Source organism: Bos mutus, chromosome 5, assembly GCF_027580195.1.
Source record: "Bos mutus isolate GX-2022 chromosome 5, NWIPB_WYAK_1.1, whole genome shotgun sequence".
NCBI lineage: Eukaryota > Metazoa > Chordata > Mammalia > Artiodactyla > Bovidae > Bos > Bos mutus.
Window position 1 is genome coordinate 23,432,061 of NC_091621.1, and position 16,150 is coordinate 23,448,210.

The following is a 16,150-nucleotide window of genomic DNA, read 5'->3' on the forward strand; positions in this document are numbered from 1 at the left end:
CATTGGAAGGACTGATGCTGAAACTCCAACACTTTGGCCAGTTGATGTGAAGAACTGACTCATTGGAAAAGACCCTGATGCTGGGAAAGATTGAAGGCCAGAGGAGAAGGGGACGACAGATGAGATGGTTGGATGGCATCACCGACTCGATGGACATGAGTTTGAGCAAGTTCCGGGAGTTGATGATGGACAGAGAAGCCTGACATGCTGCAGTCTATGGGGTCACAACGAGTTGGACATGACTGAGAGACTGAACTGAAAATTAGTTGGAATTTTTTTTGAATCTTCCTTAATCCAGATGCGTGTGCTCCTTTTTCATAAGCTTGTTTGTTTTTCTAGGTGGAAAGAAATGAGCATTTTTTCAACTTTACTGAAGTTTAATTGACTTAACTTAGCATTTAGATTAAGGTAGATGTGCCTTAACTTTGGAACATGGTTGCAGAATTGTGAATTTTGGCATAAATCTGATAACAGATTTAGGTAATGTCTTGATATATGATTAGCAGCTTGGTCTGCCCTAAAGTTACTTAGTAAGACTATGACTAGAATAAAGAAAGTAGCTTATCATTGCTTACAATACATTTTAACAACAGTTTCCTCTCATATTCTTTAAGCTCTTAGTGTCTTGCTGCCGAATTATTTTTTCATATTGTCATAATTTATTTATTTTTATCCATATTGGAAATTTGTAAAATGTTTGAAAGTACTGTATAGCTTTGGAACCTCTCACTTCTGGGGAGATTCTTGTGACTTTGAAAGAAAAAACAGTAGATGTTTCTTGTGACCTCATCACAAAGAGAACTGGTTTTTAGACGAAAAAAATCAGTCTCAAATTCGTAATAATTTAGAGCTAGAAGAGAACTTAAACGTGATTTCTGTTTACTCCCGACCTTAGGGTTGAGCAAAATGAGGTGTGGAAGAGTTAAAAGTGTTGCTGAATATAATCTAAAAACACAGAACAGAACAACAACAACACAAAAACTGAATCACTATGCTGTACACCTAAATCTAACCCAATATTGTAAATCGATTATACTTCAATTAAAAAAACACAAAACATTATGGAAACTGTGTTGATCGGTAACTCAATCAAGGCTCCCCTGGTTGGTGGTGTCCTAGTGATCATTTATGACAAAAGGAAACTACATTCATCAGCAGAGGGAGTTCTCTTTCTCTTTTTAGTTTTCCTAAGAACCGTGTTAAATCTATGTTCTCTGTATTGTTGGTCGTTACTTGAATCCTAGTTCAGCCATGTAATTACACGAGGTGCAGTTTCATGTAAGTCCTTTGACATCCCTGTGCTTCATTTTTCTCATCAGTGGGGGTGGGGGGGCGGGAAAAAAACGGGGGCGGGACATGATGATAATACCTACTTCATAGGATGGTTATGAGAATTAAGTGAGTTAAATTATACAAAATGCTTATTGAACAGAGTCTGGACATACCGTTTTCTATGAATGCCATTATTCCTGCTGGGAGGAGATTTAGAGGCTGCCTTTTCCATCAACATGTGGGTACTTGCCTTTTGAAGGCAACTGTGAAGGCTGTTGGGGTTCTTCACATTTTAAAAATTTGATAAGATGGGATTGTTTGAGGAGGAGATACTGGTTATCATAATTTGGGATTTAGACTTTTCAGCTCTTTGGGAAAGGATGGCTTACTCTTGTCCAATAGCATGGAAGGAGATTGCTCCTCTTTTGTGTGTTTCCATTGAAAAGCTGATGGTTAAACATGTTTTGGGGATACACATTTTATCTGAAAGTAGGCAACTGCCTGTGTGTATAAGGCCAGTAGGGTCCAAGGTGAGAATCACCTAAGTCCCCCTTGAAGCCTTGCGAAGAAGAACTAGGAATAGAAATGATAGGAAGTGCTACGTGGCTAGGGGTAGGTGGGCTGGGGAAACATCCCAGGCAGAAATAATTGTAGAGGCTGTGAGGACATCAGTACTTAGGATGTACTTCTGGTAATCCTAGTATTTCTGGGTATAAAATTGGGCTAGTGTAACTGCCTGTTAACATAGAACACTAATGTCCGTGAACTGCCTTCTCAGCTGGATTGAAAGCTGTTTGAGGGCATGGCTATTTGACAATAGCTATTGGATAAGTAAACATTTATTTTGTTAGTATATAGTACTGATAATGATAATGCAATATTATCTCTATGTGAGGGTGAAGTGAATGGAGAAAATTAGATGACGTCATTCTAGTTAGAAAGTCTGAAAAATAGGTTGAGAATTTATACTGTTTATAAATTTATATATTTATAAGTTTATATATCTCAAATGGTAAAGAGTCTGCCTGCAATACAGGAGACCCGGGTTCAATCCCTGAATCTGGATGGTCCCCTGGAGAAATAAATAGCAACCCACTCCAGCATTCTTGCCTGGGAAATCCCATGGACAGAGGAATCTGGCGGGCTACAACTTAGTGATTAAACAACAAAAAAGCAACAGGAGAATAGCCAAGACAAATTATTCAGCTATGTTTTCTTTATAGAGTATCTCTTTCACATTATTGTAAAATTTTACCTCTCTACTCTCAATTCTAAATATGGATCTGATTAACTCCCTCCCCAAACTGCAGGACCTTTATTTTCCTACCTACTTCTTGGAATTTTCGTCAGGATTTTACTTTTGACGTCATTGAGCAATAGTCTAGCATTTTTTTTTTCTGGGGAGGGCATGAACAAGTTGGTATTTGCAATGGACTCTGTATAGAAACATGTTTTAATGTTATGTTGGAAGAGAATTGTCTCTAACGAATGCACATCGTTGGCCCGTGCCTGGTCTTTTAGAGCTCTTTTTTGTCTTATACAGTATCTTACACCATTTGCAGAAAGAAGTGTTCTGGGATGTGGTCACTAAGGCAACATCAGAATTTACTCTTTGGCCTGCGATCTCTCCCAGAAGCTTTCTGTGCTGTATGGAAGTTGCTATAGCTGGGCTCCTTGTTTTTTGTATGTGTCTAGTTCTTCCAGCTCAAGGTGGAGATCGCCTCACACCTTACTGACACTACCCAGGGTTGACAGCAGAGGGCAGGCCTGCTCCTTTCCCTGACCTGGGACCTGCACTCTTCTGCCTAACTGGGTCTGCTGCCTCTGACATTCAGCAGTTTTCTGACTTGTCAGATCACAGTTTCTGGCATCAGTTATGTAATATAATTCAAACCAGTGGAGAAGGGACAGAGAAATCATTTCCTTGTTTTCTCTATACATCTTGGATTCTTTCTGGGAAGATTCTTTTAGCCCATGTTGGTGGCCCTCTCTGAACTTTTTCTGCCCTATTTCTCCCAGGATGACCCATAAGAGGTATTAGGGATTCGACTCTCTGCTCGTGTAATGTGAGAAGATTGTGGTCCTCAGGTGTAAGATTCAGCTCTCTATTCATGTAATGAGAAGGTGTGGTTCTCAGGTGTTAGGTGATGATTCTTAATAGGTCATCAAGGAAGCTTTTCAAGTTTGATTCCTGCACTGAGAGCCACATCCATATGAATAGATTTGTTGTTGTTATTCTTGGAAAGATGTGATATTATTTCTCCTTTGTAGAGCAGGTGCTAAGTTGGCAAATAGTATTGGGCTGTGAGTTCAGGAGTCCTGGATTCTGTGTCTGATGCTGTTGGTTTTTCTGCACATCATCCTGCTTGCCTTTGTTCATATATTTGAAGAAACAGTATTCTTCTAGGGGACTTACTGGTGACTCTTCATAGTATCTCATTGAGGAAAACAACATGTCCTCTTTCAAAGTTTTAGCCTTTGTATTTGTGAGCAGAAACAATTCACCCCATGTCAGAAAAACAACAAATTTCCCAAACCGATCGTTAAAAAATTTAGTTGCGATGTTTATCCCTTTATTTGAGTGAAAGTTGAACAGTGAGTGGAAGGTGTCTCCGTTATTGTCATTGTCATGCTGTGCTCAGTCATGGCCGACTCTTTGTGACCTCATGGACTGTAGCTCGCCAGGCTCCTCTGTCCATGGGATTTCCCAGGCAAGAACACTGGAGCTGGTTGCCCATTTTGTACACCAGGGGATCTTCTTGACCCAGGGATCGAACCCACGACTCTTCTGTCTCCTGCAGTGGCAGGTGGGTTCCTTACCACTAGTGCTACCTGGCAAGCCCTAGTGTGCTATATAGTCCACAGGGTTGCAAAGAGTCAGACATGACAACGAAGAGTCAGCAGCAGTAGCACACACACGGGCACCTGGGAAGGCCAGTGGTTTGTGAGATTCACTCCACCTGTGTGGACCAGTCACCTTCAGCATCCAGTGGTATCAATGTCCTCTCCATGGATGGCTGGGACCATACTTTCTTAAACTTTCCCATTAAGTTAATACTCCTTGCACTTGAATTTCAGTCTGTGTTTTACTTGAAACTATATCCAGAATTGGTATCAGTGCTGTAACTATAGTTAGGGAATGGGAGTCTCAGAATGAGTAAATGACCTGACTGGGATTTCCCTGTTAATCAATCCAATGCTCCTCTCAATTTATAGAATAATGAAATTTGAGATCCTTGGGGACCAGCTAGTCCAGCATGCTTATTTTACAGGTGAGGAAATCGGAGGCTGAAAATGGCTAATAAGATGGTTGCAACTACCTCACATCTATTAGGAAGGCTGCTGTTAAAAAAAAGAAAACAGAAAATGATTGTTGGTGAGAATGTGTGAAAAACGGAAACCCTTTTAGAGGGGCAGTAAAATGGTGCTGCTGCTATGAAAAATGGTATGACAGTTCCCCCCAAAACTAAAAATAGAAGTACCGTATGATCTCACAATTCTGGGTATACAGTTGTCCCTCGGTGTCTACAGGATCACTTCCAAAATCCTTGGATGCTTGAGTCTCTCTGTATCTGTAGTGCATATCTGTGGAGTCAACCAGCTGCAGATGGTGTAAAAAACCTGCATATAAATGGACAAGCACAGTTCAAACCCATGTTGTTCAAGAGTCAACTGTATACCCCAAAGAATTGAAAGCAGGGTCTAGAAAAGATATCTGTACACCCATGTTTATAGCAACGCTTTTCACAGTATGTGAAAATATTCCACAAGATGTGGAAGTGACCCAAGTGTCCATCGACGGATGAACGGATACATGAAATGTGGTATATACATATGTGTGCTTAGTTGCTCAGTCGTGTCCGACTCTGTGCGATCCCATGGACTGTAGCCCACCAGGTTCCTCTGTCCATGGGGATCGTGTCTGACTCTGTGCGACCCCATGGACTGTAGCCCACCAGGTTCCTCTGTCCGTGGGGATTCTCTGGGCAAGAATACTGGGGTGGGTTGCCATGCCCTCCTCTGATACATACATATGGTGGAATCTTATTTACCGTTTAAAAGGAAAACAAGTCTCACATATGCTAAAACATGGCTGATCCTTGAGGACATTATGCTAAGTGAAATAATAGTCACAAAAAAACAAATAGGTACCACTTATATGAGGCATCTAGAATCATGAAATTCACAGAGACACAAAGTAGAATGGTTGTCACTAGGGGCTGGGAGGAGGGAGGATGGGGAGTTGTTTAATAAGTAGAGTTTCAGTTTGGAAAGATGAAGAGTTCTGGAGATGCATTGCACAACAGCGCGAATGTACTTAACATTATTGAACTGTACATGGAAAATGGTTAAGAGGGTAAATTTTATGCATATTTTATCACTCCCCCTCAAAGGTCTTATGGCCACTTGGATAGTTGGAGCTTCCTTGCCTCTCAACTATTCTGTGCTTGTCCTCATATGCCATTAATGACATTCTTCCCACAAAATCAATCATGCGCCAGAAGCTAACACATCCTTTCCTAACTGGGTTGTCACCACCCAGAAAGATCATTTTCATTGTTGACATGTGGTTGCTGTTTGATGCTCCATTGTTGAAGTGTGGTTGCTGTTTGATGCTCCATCCTCCTCTCTTCAAATTGTTCTTTCCCACTCTGCGCTCCAGGCAGGATGAATTACAGCTGGTTGTAAAAATTCACCACATGCTCTTGGCACGTGCTATTCGCTTTGGTACTCTCCTCTCCATTACCTCTCTATGGTAACTTCTACTTTTAGGATCCAGCTGAGGCATCATGTCTTCTGGAAAGTACCTTTGACCACAGACTCTGAATCTGGGGCTTCTCTGTTCAGGCTCGTCCTGGCCACATGGAGTTTTCATGCTTCTGTCCTGTGGTCTGTATCTACCGCTGGACTGTGCCTTACTTATTTGACGTTCCCGGTGTCTAGTACTCTGCTTGCATAGGGTAGTTGCTCAAAAACCTCTGCTGAAAAAATAACTGTCTTGGAAGATGCTGTTGTAAGAGAGGCATATTCAAAAATGTACATCATCAATCACTGATCTGCAGCTCTCTGGCTTCTTTTTTTAAAGAATATCTCTCATCTTTTTAAACTGTGGTAAAATGTAACCTAAACTGCACCATCTTTTTAAAAATAATTTTATGTATTTATTTTTCACTGTGCTGGGTCTTTGTTACTGTGCAGGCTTTTCTCTGGTTGTGGCAAGCAGGAGCAACTCTCTAGTTGCAGTGCACAGGCTTCTCATGGCGGTGGCTTCTGTGGCAGAGCACGTGCTCCAGGGCTTCAGGAGTTGTGGCTCTGGGCCCTAGAGCTCAGGCTCAGTAGTTGTGGCCCACTGGCTTAGTTGCACTGTGGCATGTGGGATCTTCCCAGGCCAGGGATTGAATCCATGTTTCCTGCGTTGGCAGGTGGATTCTTTACCACTGAGTCACCAGGGAAGCCCCTAGACTTTTCCATTTTAAGTATGTGGTTCATTAGTATTCCGTAGAGCATAGTTGCTGTGCAGCCATCACCACCATCCGTCTCCAGAACTCTTCATCTTGCAGAACTGAAGCTCTGCACCCATTAAGCAAAACTCCCCAGTCCTCTCCCCAGTCCCTGGCAACCTCCACTGAGTATGGGTCCTTTTACCATGGGCTTATTTCATTTAGCAGAATGTCCTCAAGGTTCATCCGTGTAGTAGCAGCATGTGTCAGAATTGCCTTCATTGTTAAGGCTGAACAATATTCCACTGTGTGTAGGTAACACATTTTGTTTATTCATTGATTGACACTTAGATTGCTTCCACCCCTTGGCTATTGTGAATAAGGCTGACATGAACATGGGGCAGCTCTGACTTATTAAGCATGACAAGCCTGTCCTTGTGTTGTTCACACAGCATCACATAAACACAGCTTTCATACTCTGAATTCTTCCTACCTCCATCCTGAGTCATTTTTCTCCATCCATCTGCTTTCTTCCCTGTTTCAGTCTCCCCAGTTTAGGTCTTGTAACTTGTTTTCCTCACTTAGAACTGCTTCTGTTGTGACAAACCCACAGCAAGTGTAATACTCAAGGGTGAAAAGCTGAAAGCCTTCCCACTAAAATCTGGTACAAGACAAGGATGTTCACTCTTACCACATCTCTTCACCATAGTATTGGGAGTCCTAGGCACAGCAATCAGACAAGAATAAGAAACAAAAGGTATCCAAATTGGAAGGGAAGAGGTAAAATTGTCACTCTATGCAAATGAAACCATAGAACTGCTTCTGTGGTTTCCCTCTGCATCTGTGATTCACACTCACCCTCTTGTCTGTTTTTTCAGATCAGTCATGCTACAGACCCAGTTGTGGAAGACCTGTTTCTCTACCTCGTGGAGTTTGGGATCTTTTGACAGAATGTTTTCCCTTCCCTCGTCTATTGTCTCCTTCCCATCAGCATTTTCTCTTCTGCTTTGCCAGCTATTCCCACTGGAGAAAGGAAGCTCCACTGGCAGCAGCCTTCCCATGCTCTGTTCAGCGTGAAGCAACCCCTTCCTTCCCCTTGACCCCTGCTGCTTCCTTTCCCCAATCTCCCATGATTGCAAGGCTTCGGAGACATCAAAAGTGATCTCCTGAGCTAGAGATGACCTATTGCAAAATACAGCCCCCACTCTCAACAGCCCTTGTTAGGGAATCTGGTGGGAGAGGGGTTTGTTTCACATCTTTTCTGCCTGGTATCCTGCTTCTCCAAGGTCACGTGCTGTCTGTCCCTGTAGCACCGTCTTTTCTCTTCACTCTATGCCTGTTCCTCCTCTTTTAGTCCCCAAAGTACCGCTGGCAGGAGGCTGGCTGTGAGTAATGTCCTTGACTGAAGGTTTTAGGATGACATGGAGGAAAGCTGCAGCATGGAAGTACAAGAGGTGGTTGACTGGTGAACTGAATCTTGGACATCCTTGCTTTTAAATGTTCTTGGGCCATTTTCCTCTGGGAATTTCTCCCTGGTAGTCTTTTCCTTTAGGCTCTAGTAATCTGGTGGCTCAGATGGTAAAGAATGTGCCTGCAATGCAGGAGACTCAGGTTCGATCCCAGAGTCTGGAAGATCCTCTGGAGAAGGAAATGGCAACCCATTCCCGTATTCTTGCCTGGAGAATCCCATGGACAGAGGAACCTGACGGGCTGTAGTCCATGGGGTTGAACAGAGTCTGGACATACCTGAGGGACTAACACTTTCACAATAATCTATTTTAGGCTTCCCAGGTGGTGCTAGTGGTAAGCAGGAGATGTAAGAGATTCAGGTTTGATCCCTGGGTTGGGAAGATCCCCTGGAGAAGGGAATGGTGACCCACTCCAGTATTCTGGCTTGGAGAATCCCATGGACAGAGGGGCCTGGTGGGCTATAGTCCATCTGGGTCGCAAAGAGTCCAACAGGACTAAAGTGACAGCCCAAGCACAATCTATTTTAGGGCTCAACTGCCCTTGCGGTCAGAAAGCCAGAGGATCAGGAGTTAGACGGTAAACCCGCACCACCACCACCGCTGCTACTGCTGCTAAGTCGCTTCAGTCGTGTCCGACTCTGTGCGACCCCACAGACGGCAGCCCACCAGGCTCCCCCGTCCCTGGGATTCTCCAGGCAAGAACACTGGAGTGGGTTGCCATTTCCTTCTCCAAAGCATGAAAGTGAAAAGTGAAAGTGAAGTCGCTCAGTCAAATCTGACTCTTAGCGACCCCATGGACTGCAGCCTACCAGGCTCCTCCTTCCATGGGATTTTCCAGGCAACTGGAGTGGGGTGCCATCGCCTTCTCCGAAACCTGCGCCACTGGGCTTGCCTAAATTTTTCCTCACAGGAGAGTCAGCTGTAGTTAACTTTGCTGCCTGTGCTACCCTTCTACGTACCCTTCCCAGCTCATCTAGAATGAGCTCAGGTGGGATGGTGGAGGCATTCTAAACACTTCTGTTTGGCTAAAGTTCATTTTGAATCAAGTCATACAGTAAATTTTGTTTTGATTTTTAAAACTTTTTTATTGAATGAAAGATTCTTTAAATTCTATGGTGCTTTACAGTTTTTAAAATGTTCACACACATGATTTCATATAATCTCATAATAACCCTTTTTTCTCTTTTCCTCTCCCCTTTTATATTGCCCTTCCTCCTTCCCAGTGGTAACCACTGGTTTGTTCTCTGTATTTGTGAGCCTGCTTCTTTTTTATTTTATTCACCAGTTCATTGTGTTTTTTAAGTTCCACATATAAGTGATGGGTTTCCCTGGTGGCTCAGATGGTAAGAAAATGCTGAAGAGCAGGCTTTGATCCCTGGGCTGGGGAGATCCCTGGGAGAAGGGAATGACAACCCACTCCAGTATTCTTGCCTGGAGAATTCCATGAACAGAGGAGCCTGGTGGGCTATACAGTCCACGAGGTTGCAAAGAGTCTGACATGACTGAGTGACTAACACTAACTAACTGCAGGTGATATCATACAGTATTTCACAGAGCACAGTGCCCTTTAGGTTCATGCATGTTGCTCCAAGACATTATTACATTCTTTCTTAATGGCCAAGTATTATTCCATTGTGTGTGTGTGTGTGTGTATACACACATGCACACATCCTTTTTACCCATTCATCTTAGGTACCAAGTGTACCTAAGTGATGTACACTTAGGTTGCTTCCATTGGGGTGCATGTATCTTTTTGAATTAGTGTTTTTTGTTTTTCTTCAGATATATACCCAGAAGTTGCTGGGTCATACGAATCCTCCCTAGCAGCTGCACCAATTTACACTTCCACCAACAGTGTATGAGGGTTCCCTTTTCTTTACGTCTTCGCTGGCATTTGTTCTTTGTGTTCTTTTTAATGACAGCCATTCTGACCTGTTGTACACCAAATTTTGTAATGGAAGTGTTGGACATCCAGCAAGGAGGCATCTGAAGCATTGAGTCACTACATCAAAGCCTCAACATCAGCAAGTGGTTAATGAGCTTTTTCTGTTGTGTGTGATATTGTGCAAGAGTTTCAAACACATTTTTAAGAGTCTGGGCAATTTAGTCTGAATCATCTCCAATGTTACCCTGACTCTGGGACACAGTGATTGTGACAGCTGGTCCCTGCACAAGAGGAAGCACAACAATGGCACAGAAATTATTCAAGAACAATTATACCCAAAGTCCTCATCTTCGAATGTTTTCTCTCTATGGAGAGGATCTTTGGTTTGTCGCTTTCTCAGCTCTTGAGCCTGTTTCCTGTTTCACATTTGACAGATTATTTTCAGAGACAAATCGTATCTGCAGTTTCTTGGGGGAACTTCAAGGGGGCCCAGATTTTTCCTGGATGAGTTATAAGGGTGGTTGATGCAGAAATGATTGTCTTGTGAGGTTTCCACCAAGCCCCATGTCGCCAGGGGCTCTTAGAGGAAACAGCTGGTCTTCAGTAATCCTTCCCTAAGAGCTTCACCCATTTTCTCTGGCATCATGGAATCTTTTTATTTAATTGGCAGTGCTATGTGGACCTTGTTGATGCTGCTTCTCTGTTATCACTACCAGTACCTTGTTTGTTTTAGTAGGTAAATAATACATGGGGAGTTTAAGGAGATGGTGGATGTTTCATTCACTTGGTAACATAAATGAGGCTGTGAACAAGTCTCCTTTCAAAACTTCCAGAGTGTTTTTGGTCCTGCTTAGATCAGAACTATCTGGTTATATTTTATTGGCTTGGTGTAGCTTTTCAGGGAGGTGGACCTGGGTTCAACTCCCAGCTCCACCACTTATTAGTCATATGACCTTGGGAAACTTACTTAACCACTTCATTTGTTCCTTCTTCTTTCCTTTCTTCCTTCAGGAATAAAAAAATTTAAAAAGTACAAGGAAAAATACAATAAATTCCTATATTCCTACCACTCAGAATTAACTATTTATAGTTGAATCTATTTTCTTTTAGTCATTTCCCTGTCATGCTTAGTAAAAAATTATTACCCTGATGATATATGTGTATACTCTCCCTTTACTCCCCACTTCTTGGGGAATAATGCTTACCTTGTGGGGTTAAAATAAGATAAGAGACCTAAAGCACCTAGCCAGTGCCTGAGCCATAGCAGACAGCTGGCGCACGGTAGCTGTTATTTATTTTTCTCCTTCCATCCTTACTTCTCTCTTTGTGCATCTCCATTAGAAACTGTAGTCCTCGAAAACTGACAACCTTCTAAAAATGATTTTTTTCTTCCACAAACTCTTTTCCCTTCTAGGGTGTATTTGTAGCCCCCAACTCAAGGAATTGATATCAATACATGTGGGAATGGATAGAATGCACCAAACAACTTATTTATATTGCAAATAATCAAAATACATTGAAAGGCCAGGACTTGCTGGTGAATGATGGATTACATTTGGGAAACCCTTTAAAACAAAATGATTGAACCAAATTTTAGATAACTGCATGCATTATTTTAAAAGCTGTGATATTGCAGGAATAGAAAGATTGAGATGAAAATTGCTTATTTAAACTCTGCTTAGGAAGATTGGTTTCTTCCTTGTAGTGATCTTGCAAAGCAAGAGGCTGTTGAGTAATTAATACTAGGGCTTTATTAATTTATGAGAGCAGAGAAGGATTAGCTTGTTTGCACTGAAGTGAATTCTTTCCAAGTAACATGTTGAAAAAATTAAATGATGAGAAGTGCAAACAGTTTGTCAATTTAAATGAATATTCCTTTTTATGGGCTTCCTAGACTTGTTTTAGGAGAAGGCAATGGCACCCCACTCCAGTACTCTTGCCTGGAGAATCCCATGGATGGAGGAGCCTGGTGGGATGCAGTCCATGGGGTTGTTAAGAGTCAGACACGATTGAGCGACTTTGCTTTCACTTTTCACTTTCACTCATTGGAGAAGGAAATGGCAACCCACTCCAGTGTTGTGTTCTTGCCTGGAGAATCCCAGGGACGGGGGAGCCTGGTGGGCTGCCGTCTATGGGGTTGCACAGAGTCAGACATGACTGAAGCAACTTAGCAGCAGCAGCAGCAGCAGCAGCAGCAGACTGGTTTTGAGGCTTCCCTTGTGGCTTAGCTGGTCAAGAATCCGCCTGCAATTTGGGAGACCTGGGTTCAATCCCTGGGTTGGGAAGATCCTCTGGAGAAGGGAAAGGCTACTCACTCCAGTATTCTGGCTTGGAGAATTCCATGGACTGTATAGTCCATGGGGTCGCAAAGAGTTGGACACAACTGAGCGATTTTCACTTTCACTTAGACTGGTTTTGCAATAAAATCTCTAGGCCCAAAAGCAAGGTAACATAATTAAAGAGCAAAGACACTCAAGTGACCAGGTGGCATCGTTTGTAACCTACAACAATGTTGATGTAAAAACTTTCAAGATGTCTTTCCTTAAATTCTAAGTGCCTTTAATACTGTGTACTAATGATAACAATAAATCATTTATAAAGAACTTACTCTGAGCCAGACAGTACCATAAGTGCTTTCCTTGTATTATTTGATCCTTAGAATAACTGTTTTGAAATACATTGTTTCCCATTTAATGGGTGAAGAGATGAGATAATTAACCTACCCAAGTTTATGTAGTTCCTGAATGTTGGAGCCAGGTTTCAATCCAGGTAGCTGGTTCTAGAGTCTGATTTTAGCTGGTGTACTATCCTGGAGGTTCCCCAGTAGCTCAGGTGGTAAAGAATCCACCTGCAATGTGGGAGATCTTGGTTTGATCCCTGGGTTGGGAAGATCCCTTGGAAGAGGGCACGGCAATCCACTCCAGTGTTCTTGCCTGGAGAATCCCGTGGACAGAGGACTGCCAATAGCTAGAATTTAGGAGTGTTTTATCTGATGAAAGTGAAAGGCACTCAGTTGTGTCCGACTCTTTGAGACCCCATGGACTGTGGCCCACCAGGCTCCTCTGTCCATGGAATTCTCCAGGCAAGAATACTGGAGTGGGTAGCTATTCCCTTTTTCAGGGGATCTTCCTGACCCAGGGATCAAACACAGGTCTTCTGTATTACAGGAGAACTTTTTACTGTGTGAGCCACCAGGGAAGAGTAGAACACATATGTGATATTTGAGCATCACGTATATTTTGGAAACTTGTCAGGGAGACTAAGAATAGTGATTATGGATTTTTTTTGGATACATGGCATAAATGTCAGTCAAAATAACTTCATAAACACATCTGCTTATTTCTCTGGTAGTTGAATAAAAAGTCCTCCACCCCTGCTTTTTTTTTTTTCTTAAGGAGTGAGAATGTCTGGCTCTCTTCTTGACATGAGTTTATGATGTTGTTTATTGTTCGTGTTCTTGTACTGAGTGTCAGGTGTGTATGAGCCCCATGCTGCTTGCAGGCAGGGGAGGCGAGAGATCCAACAATGAAGAAGTCTTAGATCCTGTGTTCAATGCAATTTATGTTCTACTGAGAAGCGTGTAAATAATTCAAGGGTGTGGGTCAATGAGGTGTGGCGGTGGGAGAAGTGTGGCGTCTGAAATATAGGCAGTTACCATTTAAAAATGTTCAGTCAGCAGGATCCCAACCTGATATTCTTTGTGTCATAAATGCAATTAAAAAAATTTACTGAGTTCTTACTGTATTTTAGGCCTCATGCTAGAAAATTATTTTGAACTTTCCTAAAATGGACTGTGGTACTTATTTTCAAGCATTAGGAAGATTTAAAGTTTAGAGAAGCCAGAGGTAACTTTATTTAGACATAATCTATTCCCTCCTTGGGAGCTGGTGTATGTGATTGATGCTGGCATTAGGCCAGAGTGACGTACCGCCCTGTGACACTCTGTGGCAGGCTGGGACAAAAGACAGTGGCAATTAAAGTGTCAGTGCTGCTATATTACGTACATGAGTATACTAGGCCACACCTGTATTGCTTCTAGAACAGAAGAGCACTTGGGAAGTACATTTAGTAAAAGTGTCTGCTTCCTTAGGAGTTTTTCTCTGTTACCAAAACTTTACATTGACTTGCAAAACTGGAACACATAGATGACTATTTTTAAGACTATACTGGTGAATTCCTGTGTCTGTGGAGGTAAAGATAAAAGTGAGTATCAGTCACCAGACTTGCTACCCTTTAGAATGCTGAGGCCTATATTGACTGACATACAATAAAATTCCTCTTACCCCCAAGTCTCTGTCACCCGCATAATTCAGGAGACATGTGTTTTCCTTTTAATGTAGTTCCTAATGTGATTTTCAGTTCCTTTCTAATGCCTGTCCCGGCCTCTCAGACAATGAGAATAAAAATATAAAGACAATGTAAGATTTTTTGTAAATACATAAAAATTCAGTTTGTTCAGGCTCCTCTTTTTAAGTCAAGAAAATATAATGATACATTTAAAAAATATCCTTAATGAGGATTGAAGCCTCATTAAGCCTCTTTTTTGCTTAAATGTCAGTTTATCTGAAACTATAATAATCCAAGCTGTATTCTCTAAGCATTATAGTTGGTCAGTATTTATACTGGATGGAGGAATTCTTAGAAAGTAATAGACTCTGAATATCCATTCAGTTGGCCTCAGAGAATCGTAGTGTTGGAAGCTGTCTTACTGATGATAATAGTTGAACCTCATCTCATTTTAAGTGTCCTTTCACAGCACTCCTGACTGCTGGGCTTGCAGTCTTTGCCTGGGAACTCCAAAGAAAGGGCATTATGATCTCCTGAGGCTACGATTTACTACAGTTAGAGTGTCCTTAAATTCTGATGTGTGCCTCTCTGTAACCCCATTTAGCGGTTCTGATTTTGCACTTTGAAGTGAACATGAATATATAGTCAATATTCCTTCCCCTGAGTGAGAGCATGAGGGTAGAAATGCTAAAAGGGAGCATCTGGTGAGGACCTCAGTGGGGTGTTCTAGCCAGCCAGACTTTCCCTGTAGGTCAGGTCCTGGGCCTGTTGTGCAGACTTCTGGTAGACTGTGAACAGGGCTATTTTATTTAACCTTTATTTTGTACAGTTGTCAACAAACAACTGAAGAGAACACCCCAGTGCAAAGGTATTGAGTGACTGCTTTTCATCACTACAGTGTTAGAGTCTTGACTTTCATTATGCGACCCCATTCTCACAATTACTCGAGGGTAAGTATCATTAATTCCAAAGAGGAGAAACTGAAACCCAGAAATTAAGTAACTTGCCCAAGGACATAGAGCTAGTAAGTATGGGCATTGACATTCTAATCTTGGTCTCTCTCCTGCATCATCAGGATCTTCCTTTTATTTTATTTTTTATTAAATTTATTTACTTTAAATTGAAGGATAATTGCTTTACAGAATTGTGTTGGTTTCTGCCAAACATCAACATGAGCCAGCCATAGGTATACATATGTCCCCCCTGCCCTAGGACCTTTCTGACGCACCATGTTGCCTCCTGGAGGCCTTACCAGGTGTAGCTTTCATGGGTTTCCTCATCAGTTCACATGTTTTGTATCTTCTCTTCTGAATGAATCCAGCTGGGAAGTCTAAGTTTCCCAGGCCAGCTAAGTCAACATTCATGTTAATTCAGCTCTCTCTCCTCTTTTTGATACCTCTATAGCATTACCAGGAGAAGGCAATGGCACCCCACTCCAGTACTCTTGCCTGGAAAATCCCATGGACGGAGGAGCCTGGTAGGCTGCAGTCCATGGGATCTTGAAGAGTCGGACACAACTGAGCAACTTCACTTTCACTTTTCACTTTCATGCATTGGAGAAGGAAGTGGCAACCCACTCCAATGTTTTTGCCTGGAGAATCCCAGGGACGGGGGAGCCTGGTGGACTGCCATCTATGGGGTCGCACAGAGTTGGACACAATTGAAGTGACTTAGCAGCATAGCTTTACCATCAAAGTTAAGCATATTGTTTTTAAAGCATATTATTTCCTTTTTTCTCTCTGCTGCTGCTGCTAAGTCGCTTCAGTCGTGTCCGATACACATCAATAGGTATGGGA

At 42.3% G+C, this 16,150-nt stretch overlaps 1 protein-coding gene across 10 annotated transcripts in view; it reads left to right on the forward strand.

Moving 5' to 3' along the window:
* The window catches only part of TBC1D30 (TBC1 domain family member 30), a 291,603-nt gene that overhangs the window by 38,093 nt on the left and 237,360 nt on the right, over positions 1-16,150 (forward strand). The window lies entirely within an intron of this gene.